We start from the raw sequence: 15567 nt of genomic DNA, 5'->3' as shown, positions 1-15567 counted from the left end.
TTATATAAACTTTCCATAAGCATCTTTTATCATTTTTAAAGAGCATTTTAAAATATAGAGGAGCTTTATGGTGAAGGTTGTATAATATATCAGTGTATAAGCAGTAAGAAAGCCAAAAATCAACTTCCCTTTTAATTCTCTTTTCCTTCAGGAAGTTGCAGACTGATGCACACCCTTCTAGGCTTAAAAAATACATATATGAAATTGATTTGACATTTATATATTCTATTTATAAAAATTGTGCCTACCATTTACACTGTTCTGCAACTTGATTTTTTTTTCACCTAATAGTTCATGATCTTTTCTCCACATAGATTAGAATGTAATGGGCTGAATTCTCCCTTTTCATATACATAATGGTATATTGCTTGTTGCCCTATATATAAGAAGGATGTCAGAAAGAATGACAGCCCTACCCAAACAGTTTGCCCTTCTCTGTCTCTAGCCTGAATAGATGCACCAGTACCTAGAAGTCATTCAACAGCTGTCAAATCAATTACACGGCTTCTGGTGACAAGAGGAGAAGCAGCAGCTGGTAGACAAGTGTAGCCACCCCATTTCTGAGCATGGGAGGAGGGACAGCAGATGACATATTTCTGCTATTGTTCCATTTTTAACTATATGATTTCCTTTTAGGTGTTTCCTTTTATAATAATAAAAATGATTTTAGTGAAGCATTTAAAAAAGTGATTTAGGTCAATGACAGAAGAAAAAAATTACTCATAGACCCTCATTATTCAACTTAATTATTGTTAACATTCTGGTTAACATTTTGTTAAATTTCTTTTTTCCCATGTTATCTCTTAAATATGTTGTTGGAAACAGTACTTTCCTTCTGTGACCTTTCTCCTCAAAACCCATCATAACCATGAGAAAAAAATAAGGGAAGTCCCAATTAAGGAATATTTTACAAAATGCCTTGTATGTCTTAAAGCTATAAATAACAAGGAAAATATGAGATACTGTCACAACCAAGGGGTGCTTAAGAAAATATGACTACTAAATGTGATGTGAGATCCTGGAACAGAAAAGGACATTTGGGAAAAGCTAAGGACATCTGAATAAAGCATGTAGAGTTAGTGCTCAGTTGTGTCCAACTCTTTGCAGTCCCATGGACTGTAGTCCGCCAGACTCCTCTGTCCATGGGATTCTCCAGGCAAGAATACTAGAGTGGGCTGCCATGCCCTCCTCCATGGGATCATCTCAACCCAGGGATTATACCCGGGTGTCCCACATTGCAGGCAGATTCTTTACCATCTGAGCCAGCAGGAAAGTCCCTGAATAAAGCATGGACTTTGGTTAAAAAAAAGTATCATTATGGGCTGATTAATAGTGATAAGTTCACCATGCTAGAGGAAGATGTTAACCACAGGAGAAATTAGTTTTAAATTATATGGAAAGCCTTCATATTACCTTGACATTTTTTTTTGTAAATCTAAAACTATTCTAGAATAAAACAAAAAAAGAATTATGTTGTAATGATACCATGTATACAGTTTTGTATTCTACTTTTTCTTACTGTGTCATCTTTTCAAAAACTAATGATTGTTTTTATTACTCAGAATGAATACACTGTAATTCACCTATTTCTTTCATGTGGGATATATATATATCATATAAATTATTTCTAATAGTAATGCTCTGAAGAATGGCTGTATCATTTGTTTATATCTTGTTCTAAAAGGATTTTTGAAAAATAATTTATTTTTAAGACAAATTTAATAATTTTCAGAAATATTTCTATATTTAATTTGAGGTGGTGGTGGCTAGATTCCTAAAAGTGGAGTTAAAAAGTTAAAAAGTCAAGTTGTATGAAGGTATTAAATATTTTGCCCAATTATTTTATGAAAGCCTATTCTTAATTACAGTTATACCATCAAGGGCTCATTTTACTGGATCTTCTCCAGCACTGTGTATAATTTTTTTAAATAATCTTTTCCAAAACTAACATCTTCTTGATTTAATCTATATTTCTTTATTTTTCAATTATCTTTATTTTACCACTTCTCCTAAGAATAATCTGCTCATGATTAGAAAATTGGCAGAAGACCTGAATAGACATTTTTTCAAAGAAGACATCAGATGGCCAACAGGCACGTGAAAAGATGCTCAACATCACTAATCATCAGAGAAATGCAAATCAAAACCACAATAAGATAGCGCCTTGCACCTGTCAGAATGTCTATCATTCAAAAGACCACAAATAACAAATATTGGCAAGGTTGTGTGGAAAGGGAACCTTAGTATTCTGTTGGTGAGACTGTAAATTGGTGCCATCACTCTGGAAAACATTATGGATGTTTCTCAAAAAATTAAAAATAGAGCAACTATATGGTCTAACAATTCTGTGATTGGGTATGTCTGAAGAAAATGAAAACATTACTTCAAAAAGATACATGCACCCCAATGTTCATAGCAGCATTTGTTTACAATAGCTAAGATATGGAAACAACCTGAATGTCTGTCAACAGATGAATGGATAAAGAAAATATGGTGATATAGACATAGTGGAATATGACTCAGTTGTAAAGGAGAATGAAATTATGCCATTTGCAGCAACATGGATAGACCTAGAGGGTGTTAAGGTTAGTGAAGTAAGTCATGCAGAGAAAGACAAATACTGTTTGTTATCACTTAGATGTGGAATCTAAAACATAAAGCAAATGAATTAATATAACAAAACCAAAGCAGACTCACAAAGAACAAACTAGTGGTTAGCAGATGGAAGAGAGAAAGGGGAAGAGGCAAGATAGGCATAGAGGTAAAGAGGCACAAACTACTAGGTATAAAAAAATGAGCTACAGGGATATACTGTACAACACAGGGAAATGTAGTCAATATTTTATAACAATTTAAATGGAGTATGATCTATAAAAATATTGAATCACAATGTTATACACCTGAAACTGATATAAAGTAAATCAACGATACTTCAGTAAAAAAAGGATTATACATTCATATCCTTTGTCCTACTTGAATATGTGTTTTTCTTCTCAATTTGTTTGAGTTCTTTAAATGGTAAACACAACAAATTTAACAGGAAACACAGAAAGATGAAGTATTGGGTTCTTTTATAATAATGTCATAGTACACCTAGGACGAGGGAAAAGTATAAGTTCCCATGATAAAATCTAATGCAATTGAAATTTGTATCATAAGAGATATAGAAATGATAGTAACCAAATCATGTTGTAAATCTAAAACTGTGTTGTATATCAATTATATCTCAACAAACCTAGGTAAAAAGCTAATAATAATCAGTAGTAAATTACTTTCTTTGTATATATATGTATTAATTATTTTGCAACAACATGTGAATTTTGAAAATGTTGGTATATTTAGCAAAATTATTTACACTTGTCTTTATCCATTAAGGTATCTACCAGATCAAAATTAGTAAAAACTTAATAAATTGTGAACATGTTAATGTCCCCCCCCCCAAAAAAAACCTACACAACCCCCACAGTATTTCAGAATGTATTTTAAGCAATATAAGTAAATGGATATCATAATAAAAACATTTTGTTTAGCAATGATAAAAGCTAGTTGTTAGTGAACATTTTTATTACTATCTGTGAAATTAGAACTAATAATTATTTTCATGCTGTTTTCCCACCAAAAGAATCCACACATTTTTCTCTGAAAAATAGTGATGATGTGAAGCTGAGGATGTGGTGGACAGGGAGGAATTAAAACTGTTGATTTTGGATCTATGATACCTGGCCAGGTACAGGAGTAGGTCGTCATCCATGGGTGAAAGGCAGTTCAGTGTTCTGGTTTGGTTTATTTTGGACCTGCATTCCTGGAGCAGCCCTTAAGAGAGGGGCCCTGGAGCATGGGAGCTGCATGCTCTTTCCTCATGACTGCAAATGCCAGAAATTCTGTGACACTGGACTGTGCATTTCATTCACCCAAGGCCCAAGGGCTGGCTTGCTTCACACTTCCTCTGCTTCTGACTGGAGACAGAAGTTCAGACACCTTGTGTATATAACTTTACCTCTCTGTGAGTTCTATTTTTCTTTTTTGTTCTTAGGCAGTGTATGTTTTTAGGTATAAAAGCGTCCTGTATCTCACTTTTACATTTTTTGGGTCAGTTTATTGGGGTACCTTTATTCTGTGCTCGTCTGAATTAAAATTGCTATGTAAAATGACTTACAGAAATCTTTTTATCACAGATTATAATATTTTGTGTGTGAGTATATGTTTACTCCTAGAGGAGGGCATGGCAACCCACTCCAGTATTCTTGCCTGTAGAATCCCATGGACAGAGGAGCTTGGCAGGCTACAGTCCATAGAGTTAAAAAGAGTTGGACACGACTGAAGCGACTGAACACACATGCATGCATTTACAAAAGAGTGGAAGACTGCATGGAAAATGTTTTTTAAAGTTTTAGGTACCAAATAAAATATATAGAATCAGGTAGGCAGATGACCTTTAAAATAGAGAACATGATGAGAAAAGTGAAGTGAAGTTGTGTCCAACTCTTTGCGACCCCATGAACTATAGCCTACCAGGCTCCTCTGCCCATGGGATTTTCCAGGCAAGAGTGCAGGAGTGGGTTTCCATTTCCTTCTCCAATGATAGAAATTTACCTTTAAGTATTTTATCCTTTTCTTTGCTGCCATTACCTGAGAATGGAAGCATTTTATTAGAGCAGAGTCATCATTATGTAATGGATCTTTCTTACATTGAAAGAATGCTGAAATGTTCTATTCAGTCTTTTTGAACTTTTCAACCAAAGCTTTAGGTCAGAGGAAAGTGAAGCTGTACATGTGGAGAGAATGGGGGTGACAATTGTGCGGTCTGCTACAAGCTCTAAATTTCTTTGAAGTTTTGCTTATGTTAAGAATTAATGCAGATTTTAGTCTATTTTTTAATACATCCTGTTTATTTTCATATAAAAATGTTTTAAATTGCTTGCTAATAAAATTATTCAACCCCTTCCCTCCAATCTATAAGTAGGAAAGATTCTGCTAGAATTCATGTCATGTATATCCTTGACTTTGGGCACACTTGACTGACATCGTCCATCCTAAAGGAGATCAGTCCTGGGTGTTCATTGGAAGGACTGATGTTGAAGCTGAAACTCCAATACTTTGGCCACCTCATGCAAAGAGTTGACTCACTGGAAAAGACCCTGATGCTGGGAGGGATTGGGGGCAGGAGCAGAAGGGGACGACTGAGGATGAGATGGCTGTATAGCATCACTGACTCGATGGACATGAGTTTGGGTAAACTCTGGGAGTTGGTGATGAACAGGGAGGCCTGGCGTGCTGCGGTTCATGGGGTCGCAAAGAGTCAGACACGACTGAGTGACTGAACTGAACTGACTGACATTGTTAGACATCCTACAGAATACACATAGCTTTGTTTAAGTAACTTTATAAGAGATAGAAGAACAGTTCAAGATCTACATGTTTTCAGAGGTGCTAGTCTGAATTTTTATGTGAAATGTCCTTTTGAGCAAAAGTCCACAGGTTCTCATAATTTGAGTAACACCTCATTGCTTCATATTCCCTTTCATTAACTCATTCATTAGTTTCACAAATAGTCTAGTTTCCAGGACTGAAAAAGCATCCATCTTCATGGAGCTTACAATGTAGTTTTATTTACGACTTCAAGTTTTACAGACACATTCTGAAAGTAGTTTGAATTTGTTGCCTTTACTTTCTAGGAGTTTAAAAAAAGTAATGTATAAAAACATCTTCCTTAATCTGGCCAATAAATATGCTACATTCTGTGGGTGACAAATTGTAGATTAATCTGCAAATGCTACTAACTATTTTTAAGAAGGAAATGTCTCCTTGCCAGAGTATTATATTTTTAAACTTTATACATAACTCTTGATAGAAAAGAATTGATTATGTCTCTGAAGTTAGAATATTGTGTTCTTTCTGATTGTACTTTACTTTCAGCTATTGAAATACTGCCTAATGTCAAGATCACTCAGTGTCATGTACTGACTTGGAAATATTTCTAGAGGTGATTCTTGCCTGTGAGGTACGTGACTCATAAACAGTCATGCGTACAAATTCCAGCAGGTACCCTCCCCCTCTCTGCTCACCCCATCATCATGAGGGTGACCATGAGAAGGAAGCTTGGGCTTTGTGAAGATAACAGGACAAAGTAAAAGAGGAATTAAGAACAGATAAGGAGAGCTGATCCTGGAGACAAGCAGGCAGGAGGGTAGGGCTTGGGGCCAAGGAGAAGGATGGTATGTATAAGTTCCCTTTGAAACACATCTTCTTTCTTTCTAATTTCCAAAATGCAAGTCCATGGGGTTGTAAAGAGTTGGACACAACTGAGCGACTGAATAGCAACGACAGCAAAAAATTGTGGGAATTACAGCATACAGAGATGGAAAGTGAAGGAGAAATCATCTAGTTCTTGTCTAACACTAATTTGTGTCTGACTCTTTGTGACCCCATGGACTGAAGCATACCAGGCTTCTCTGTCCAGCACCAACTCCTGGAACTTGCTGAAACTCATGTTCATCGATTTGGTGATGCCATCCAACCATCTTATCCTCTGTTGTCCCCTTGTCCTCCTGCCTTCAATCTTCCCAGCATCAAGTCTTTTCTAATGAGTGAGTTCTTTGCATCAGGTGGCCAAAGTATTGGAGTTTCAGCTTCAGCATCAGGCCTTCCAGTGAATATTCAGGCCTGATTTCCTTTAGGATTGACTGGTTTGATCTCCTTGCAGTCCAAGTGACTCTCAAGAGTCTTCTCCAGTACCACAGTTCAAAAGCATCAATTCTTCTGTGCTCAGCTTTCTTTATAGTCCAAGTCTCACTCCATATATAGCTACTGGAAAAACCATAGCTTTGACTAGATGGACCTTTGTTGGCAAAGTAATGTCTCTACTTTTTAATATGCTGTCTAGGTTGGTCATAGCTTTTCTTCCAAGGAGCAAGTGTCTTTTAATTTTATGGCTGCAGTCACCATCTGCAGTGATTTTGGAGCCCAAGAAAATAAAGTCTCTCACTGTTTCCATTGTTTTCCCATCTATTTGCCATGAAGTGATGGGACCATAAGGCATGATCTTAGTTTTTTGAATGTTGAGTTTTAAGCCAACTTTTTCCCTCTCCTTTTTCACTTTAATGTGTATGTAAAGGAAGCTAAAGTCTATCTCAAGTGATTGCCAAGTTCATAGGGTTAATTGGTGGCAGCCTATATAATACCTGTGGCTTCCCTGGCTGGCTCAGCGATAAAGAATCCACCGTCCAATCCAGGAGACATGGGTTCAATCCCTGGGTCAAGAAGATCCCCTGGAGAGGGACATGGCAACCCACGGACAGGGGAACCTGGTGGGCTACAGTCCATGGGGTTGCAGAGTCGGAGATGACTTAGTGACTGAACGACAACAACATATATGCCTCTAGATTCCAGAACGTATGCTTGGATTTTTCACACTTGACATTCTTTTTCTGGAGTGCTCATTGCCCGTAGGAGACAATGGGCTGTAGAGCTGAAGAGGTGGTCTGAATCCAAATTGTGGAAGGTTTTGTATGCATGCTGAGATGTCTCTTATGTGTGTGGGAGAGCTAGTGATGATTTTATGCATGGGTGTGACATTAGATTTGCGTCTAGAAAGGCAACTTTGACTGTAATTTGGAGAACGATTAATGTCCAGGGTAGTGGTGAGTGGTAAAGGGATATTAGAAAGTTACTGGAGTAATTCATTCAAAAAGTGCTTAGACTGAATATAAACAGTGGGAGTAAAGAGAAGGGTGAACTTGTTAGAGCAGTATTGGGGAGGTAGAGAGAGAGAAATTAGTGAGATTTTGTATATTGTTGGTGGTTGTCGTTCGGTCACTAAGTCGTGTCCAATTTTGCAACCCCACAAACTGCAGAGTGAAGGGAGAGGGAGAAATTAGACGTTTTTTACTTTCTTGGGTGCATAACAGGTCACGTTAAAATTGGCCTAAGCCGATACCTATTATTTAGTTGTCACTATCACGCAGTTTGGGCAGGACTTCGTAAAGATAGCTCTCTCTGCTCCATGTGGCATCTGACATAGTTGGAATTTTCAGCATGTCTTCTTCCCTGTCTGGTGCCTCGGCTGAGGTCACTGTCAACTCGGAGTTGGCCGGAATCTCTCTGGTGTCTCCACATGGCCAGTTTTAGCTTCCTCATAGCGCGTCAGCCTCATGGTAGTCTGACTTCTTATATGGCAACTATTTTTTCATCAGCGTACAAAAATAGAAGCTGAAGGCTTTCTTAATGCATGGGTTTAGAAATCTCAGGACGTCATTTCTACTGCATTCTATTGGTCAGAGCAGTCACAGGTCCAGGCGAGATTTAAGACATGGGAATAATTTATTCCCATGAAATAATTTATATTTATTTATTTAATCCACCAAAGTCTGAATTCTGTCCACAAATTATTTACATCCTTTGACATGAAAAATATACTCACCCATTTCTAAGATGCCCAGCAGTCTCATTCTATCACAACAGATAGAATGTTGTGATTCAGACTCAAATAGCAGAATCTCATTTGCTAAATCACGTCTAGGTGCAGATGAAGTGTGTTGGGTATGATTTCTCAGATGCAGAAAGCTGTGAACTAAGAGAAGTTACCTGGTCTTCCTCTCCAATATAAAATGAATTTCACTTATAAGTGGTATCATACAGTATTCGTCTTTCTTTGTAAGTCTTATTTCACTTAGCATGAAACCTTCCAAGTCTACCCATGTCATTGCAAATGGGAAAATTTTATTCTTTTTTAATATATTCATTCATTCTTTTTTATATATATTATATGTTACACTTATAGGAAATAAAATGCAAAAATGTTTGAAGTATCCCCTTTGTCTTTAAGAATCTCTTTGTTTTTTACCCTGGTGAGATAAAGGGTAAGTGTTCATAGCTTGTTTCAAGACACTTTGTCTCTGAACTTTATCTTTTTAAAAAAAATTAATTTATTTATTTTAATTGGAGGCTAATTACTTTACAGTATGGTAGTGGTTTTTGCCATACATTGACATGAATCAGCCATGGGTGTCAATGTGTTCCCCATCCTGAACCCCCCTCCAACCTCCCTCCTCATCCCATCCCTCAGGGTCATCCCAGTGCACCAGCCCTGAGCACGCTGTTTCATGCATCGAACCTGGACTGGAGATCTGTTTCACATATGATAATATACATGTTTCAATGCTATTCTCTCAAATCATCCCATCCTTGCCTTCTCCCACAGAGTCCAAAAGTCTTTTCTTTACATCTGTGTCCCTTTTGCTGTCTTGCATATAGGGTCATCATTGCCATCTTTCTAAATTCCATATATATGTTAATATACTGTATTGGTGTTTTTCTTTCTGACTTACTTAACTCTGTGTAACAGGCTCCAGTTTCATCCACCTCATTAGAACTGATTCAAATGCATTCTTTTTAATAGCTGAGTAATATTCCATTGGAGAGGGTGCAGAGAGAAGGGAACCCTCTTATACTGTTGGTGTATGAATGCTAACTATGGAGAACAGTGTGGAGATTCTTAAAAAACTGGAAATGGAACTGTCATACGGCCCAGCAATGCCACTGCTGGGCATACACACTGAGGAAACCAGAATTGAAAGAGACACGTGTACCCCAATGTTCATCGCAGCACAGTTTACATTAGCCAGGACATGGAAGCAACCTAGATGTCTATCAGCAGATGAATGGATAAGAAAGCTGTGAACTTTATCTTTTTAAAGCACTTCTTTATCCATTCATCTGTTGATGGACTCAGGTTGCTTCCATATCTTTGCATTTGTAAATAATGTTCTATGTGCATTGGGGTACGTGTATCTTTCCAAATTAGTGTTTCTTTAATGGTATTTATTAAAATTTCCATGTCAATTCTACAACCTTTGCCTTTTAAAAATCTCTCTTCTACTTCCACTTTCTAGTTTCTGGTGTCTGTACTTTTTTATATTGATAAAATTGATATCGTTACAGCATGATGTGCCCATATTTAATTTCATGCTTTGTTTTTAGATTGATTCTAAGATTTAATCATTAGTCATAGGTCATGCTGTTGTAACTCTGTAAACATTCACCAAAGCATCAGTGTGCCATGATTATATGTCTTTTGTTTTACAGCTTTTTTTGGTTTGCTTTTTGTTTTCCCGGAATCTCTACCAATGTTTTCTTGCCCTCTCTGCTGTAATTATATCCTTAAATTCTTCTAACATTTCAAGCCTACTAGCCAGCCTGAAAGCCCTTCCTTTCCTAGGTACGGGACTGATGGCACCCGTGCCTGTGGCACAGCCCTTGAGATTGGAGTCACTGTTTCCTTCATCCTGTGACTTCCTGTCTCTTATTTTACTGTGTTGTTTTGTTCAAGCATATTTTAAAATAGCTTCTCCAAAACATTTGTATGGGTGAACCTTCTGAATCTTTTTTGGGTGGGTGGAGATCAAGACATATGATTGAGGGGCTTTGGGGGAGGGTTGAAGGACCGGGAAGACAATGAGATCCGATGTGCTCCAAAGCTGGGATCTTTCCAGATTCACAGTTGCTGAAAACCCAAGTCTTTTCTCATCTGAAAATGTGTCTATTCTTTGACAAGAATATTTTTTCAACACTGTAGAAGAAGAAATACCCAAGTACTCAGAACACTCTATGCTCTAAATGCCTTGCAGTTACGCTCTTAATAAATGTAAAGGATGTGCTACTTGGTTTGTGTTTTTCCCCCCAAAATCTATGTTAGAATTGTTTGTCTATTTCATCAGTTTAATTTTTCTTTTTGGTGTTCATATTTTTGAATTGTAGGAATTGCATTCGGACATTCATTGTTGTGTTTATTTATTGATAATTAATTCTGTTAGATGACAAACTTGTAAAAATTTTTCCTGTATGGAAATCATTCTCGTGAAGCAAATAGATAAGCCTCCTTTAGGGGGGAAAAATGCCAAAAGGTTTGAAGTATCCTTTTTCAGTCTTTATTTAAGAATCTCTTTACTTTTTTCCCTGATGAGACAAAGGCACATTGTTCAGAGCTTGTTTCAAAACAGTTTGTCTCTGTAGATGAACTTGAACTTTATCTTTTTAAAACATAGTTAACAAGATCTGAAAAGGTTTCTGAGCGATGGTAGTGGTGCTGCTCTTGGGTCAATTCTATTATCCCCCCTTTGAAAACAGCTGTTCAGATGGTAAAAGGTTGAGATATAAACTCCATTAACAGCATTCATGCCTGCAAGAAAAATGCATTTTATTGTTTTAGTATAGTGACTAGAACTGTCTGTGAGTCTGTACTGAATTTTTTTCTGCACCTGTGCAGGTGTGAGATTTGAACCTTGTGATTTATAATGAAGGAGACTGGATTAAGCATTTACCCTTTACCTAGGTTATCAGCATGGGAAATAACCCTGTGGAAAACATTGCCTGAAAGCAGGAACTACATTAATAGCAGGTCATGAGACAAACAAGGTGCCCCGTCGGAAAGTGCAGAGCCAGTGCATTGCAAAAACAATCTGATCCTGTACACAAATGAGGAAACTTAAAGAGGCCAACCAATGAAAATGGAAGTAACACAAAAATTAATTGGATCTGGAGCGATCCAGGATACATACCAAGGTGCTATTTTTTTTTTTTTTTTTCTTTAGTGGATTGTGAACTGCTTTAACTGTTTGTAGGTTCGCTATTTCTAGTAACTCATCATATAATACAAAGACTCATTATATACATAGCCTTTAATAGGATAAGGGGCTTCCCTGGTGGCTCAGATGGTAAAGAAACTGCCTGCAAGGCAGTAGATCCAGGTTTGGTCCCTGAGTCAGGAAGACCCCCTGGAGAAGGGAATGGCTACCCACTTCAGTATTCTTGCCTGGAGAATCTCGTGAACAAAAGAGCCTGGTGGGTTACAGTCCCTGGGGTCGCAGAGTTGGACGGGACTGAGCAGCTAACACTTGATAGGATAAAGCTATTTTTATTATAATGTTGGAGGAATGCATTTCATATTATGACTTCTGAACTTCTGAACTCGGAGAAGGCAATGGCACCCCACTCCAGTACTCTTGCTTGGAAAATCCCATGGACGGAGGAGCCTGTTAGGCTGCAATCCATGGGGTCGCTAAGAGTTGGACACGACTGAGTGACTTCACTTTCACTTTTCACTTTCATGCATTGGAGAAGGAAATGGCAAGCCACTCCAGTGTTCTTGCCTGGAGAATCCCAGGGATGGGGGAGCCTGGTGGGCTGCCATCTATGGGGCCGCACAGAGTCGGACACGACTGAAGTGACTTAGCATTTGCATAGTGTGCTATGCTTAATTGCTCAGTTGTGTCCAACTCTTTGAGACCCCATGGATTGTAGCCTGCTGGGCTCTTCTGTCCATGGGAATTCTCCAGGCAAGAGTAATGGAGTGGGTTGCCATGCCCTTCTCTAGGGGATCTTCCCAAATCAGGGATCAAACCCAGATCTCTGGCATTACATGCGGTTTCTTTACGATCTGAGCCACTAGGGAATCCCAAGAATACTGGAGTGGGTAATCTATCCCTTCTCCAGGGGAACTGCCTGACCCACTCCAACCCGGGTCTCCTGCATTACAGGCAGATTCTTTACTGGCTGATCTACCTGGGAAGTGCTTTATAGTGAAGAGTTAGCATTTTACACATCATTCCTGGTTAGATATTCTGCAGAGATAAGAGCCACAGCCTCTATGGGAAGCAGTCACTGGGGAGAAACAGCAGTAGATGAATCCCTTTCTGGCCTAACCTTACCCACTGCCTGGTTGACACAAACTGGTACATGTACCTCCTGGGTTCCCATCTCTTTGGACTGTATTCATTTATTTTAAAATTTGTATTTATTTATTTTTGACTGTGTGGGTCTTCGTTGCTGTGCAGGCATTTCTCTCTTTGTGGCGAGTGAGGGCTAGTTGCACTGCGCGGGCTTCTCATTGCGGTGACTTCTCTTGTTGCAGAGCACAGGCTCAAGAGCTGTGGCGCACGGGCTTAGTTTCTTCATTGCTTGTGGGATCTTCCCGGATCAGGGATTGAACCCGTGTCTCCTGCATTGGCAGGCAGATTCTTTACCACTAAGCCCCAAGGAAGCTCTCTTTGGATTTTAGAAAATTTATACTTTGTCCTTTAACTTCCCTCACAAGACTACTTTAATACTTAAAGGAATGACAATATTTTTTCAGAAAATATATTAAAATTTGATAAATTCATTTTTTAATTCACACACTTCTGTGTGCAAAATCTCCATGTTTAGTGCCTCTCCTGTGTAAATGGCTTTTTGTGTACTTGGCAAGCTTTATACTGAATCTAATAACGCAATCTTTTTTTTTCCTCTTGAGATAATCGTCTTTTAAAACTGATTCTTTAAAATTGAGTTAACATTCGTTTATAACTGGATGCAATCTTTTTGAATATGGTGATATTTCCACCCACTGTACACTTTGCCAAATCTAACAAGAGTTTTGCACATAGCAACTGCTTGATACTGTTTGTTGAATGAAATTAATTAGATATAGTCCTGCTTCTATTGTTGTTTCTCTTCAATTCAAAGTCCACATTATGTTTGTGTAGTAAAAGCACAGCAGTGTTGCTTCCAGAGTTCAGAGTCACCGGCAAAAAACATTTGATTTGACTTATACTGAGAAATAAAATAGGAACTAGACAAAACAGCTAGCTACACTCTTTAATTTTCTTAAAAAGATTGGCTGGCAAATCTGGCTTCTATTGTATTTGAAATATGAAACAATTATTTGCATTATTTAGTAATACTCTAGCAAGTATTTGACATATAGGTGATTCTCGCTGAGCACTCATTTTTTCTTTTTTGATTTTTTTAAATTTTCTTTTTTGTTTCACTTGAAACATCTAACAAATGGATTTCATAAACAGCCAAATGTACCATTGTTCTTTTCATGAATGTCAATGGTTTTGATGACCTTCTGTGTTTGATGATGATGTTTATTTTTCAGAGTTGATAAAGACCATAGCAAGATCTAAAATCTGTGTGATCTAGATGATGATTCTGCTAAAGCTAGGTTAATAAGTAAGAAAATAATATGGTGGTATGAATTCGAGCTCAAAATAAGTTGGTCTGAGATGATAGTAAACTTGTGTTTGCTTCTGAAAGTTAACTATAACGTGTTGTCCTTATAAGGTAATTTTACAAGTCAACCTAGAATTAATTGAAAAGCACTTTATAAGGTACTGGAATGTCTACATTTTGTAGACTTGGCCTGTTCATAGCAACCAAATGGGTGGTAGTGGGCATTATATTATCTGGTGGATCTGATAAGCTAAGCCTGTCCATCAGTTGGTATTTGTCAAAATGTTTGAAACAGGGCCTGGCACACTATAAGCCTTATATACTTTTTATTATATAAATATTGAAAACCAAGAAAACCTTAATTGCTGTAGTTAACGGGTTGGTAAGTGTAGCATTCCAGAGACCAACTTAGTAGGATGAGGGTCAAAAACTCAGAAGGCACAGGTTTCAGGGGTAAGCAAGAGGTGATGGCCCCTGATGTCCAAGGTGTGTGTGTATATGTGTGTTTCTGCCTTCACCAGCAATGTGTTCATTCATAGTATGGGTGGCAAGGCAGAATATAAAGGCACAAACATGCAGATAGGCGATTAGACGTGGAAAGAGGAACTGGTGAGAGCTTTTTTTGGGTATATATACAAAAATAATATGTCTTTTGTCTATCTATCCATCTATCGACACACACACACACACACACATACACACACACACTCACATACACATATACAATGATTCCGACAAAACAAGTTATAGAGAAAGATGAGGCTTTGTCTTTTGATAACTGCTGACTCATATATTAATACTGTAAGATCTGCTGTAATTTTCTGATCTCTTTGTAAATCTCTTTGATGTTCACATGCAGTATCCTTAAACTTTCATTCCAAGCCTTGACATCCTTGAAGAATATCTACAACCCTGGAAATACATCTTATGGTTTCAGCTGTGAGAAAGACAGGATTCAAGTAGGCATATTGCTTTCCTGTTTTAAGTATGAGAAAAAGAATCTGTAATATTGGAATCTGTCCATTAAAAAACCAAAATATTTGAACCCAGGATAGATGATGAGAAACAATGGCTACCATTTAGTGAGCACTTATGTGCCAACCATATATATTCTCTCATTTAATCCTTACAGTAATCATTTGAAGCAGGTCTCATTAAGCCATTTTATACATGAAAAAAAGATTAAAGTTTTAGAGAAGTTAAGAATACATTTGTATAAGACCACAGAGCCATAAATTGGAGAGCTGGTATTGGAGCCTGTTTGAACAATTTTGGAAGGTATTAAAATTTGATTATAACCTATATGTCCTTAAGTTTAACAGATAATTGAATTCAGTGGAGATAACTTAGGTTAATGTTTTTATACTTTATTGCTGTGGGCATGGTAAAATACTCTATTAACCGTGATTCTCAAATATGGTTGTGTATCTCTGGGTTCCCTGAGATGCTTTCAGTGGGTCAGCAAAACTACTTTCATCATAATGTTAAAATGTAATGTGTCCTTTTCACTATGTTAGCATTTGTACCGCTTGTCTGGAAGCAGTGGTAGATAAAACTACTGATGACTTAGCACGAATC

The 15567-nt window shown here is 37.5% G+C and overlaps 1 protein-coding gene across 6 annotated transcripts in view; it reads left to right on the top strand.

Moving 5' to 3' along the window:
* TBC1D4 (TBC1 domain family member 4) overlaps positions 1–15567 on the top strand; it is a 210120-nt gene that overhangs the window by 82681 nt on the left and 111872 nt on the right. The window contains exon 1 of one of the 6 annotated variants that reach the window (XM_061435096.1): positions 1688–4003. The exons of the other annotated variants lie outside the window; for them this stretch is intronic. The gene's annotated coding sequence lies outside the window, so the exon portion shown is untranslated. Of the gene's footprint in view, positions 1–1687; positions 4004–15567 lie in introns of those variants that run through there. 6 annotated transcript variants of the gene reach the window in all.

This window comes from Bos javanicus, chromosome 12, assembly GCF_032452875.1.
Source record: "Bos javanicus breed banteng chromosome 12, ARS-OSU_banteng_1.0, whole genome shotgun sequence".
Classification (NCBI taxonomy): domain Eukaryota; kingdom Metazoa; phylum Chordata; class Mammalia; order Artiodactyla; family Bovidae; genus Bos; species Bos javanicus.
This window is presented reverse-complemented; position numbering and strand designations above follow the sequence as displayed.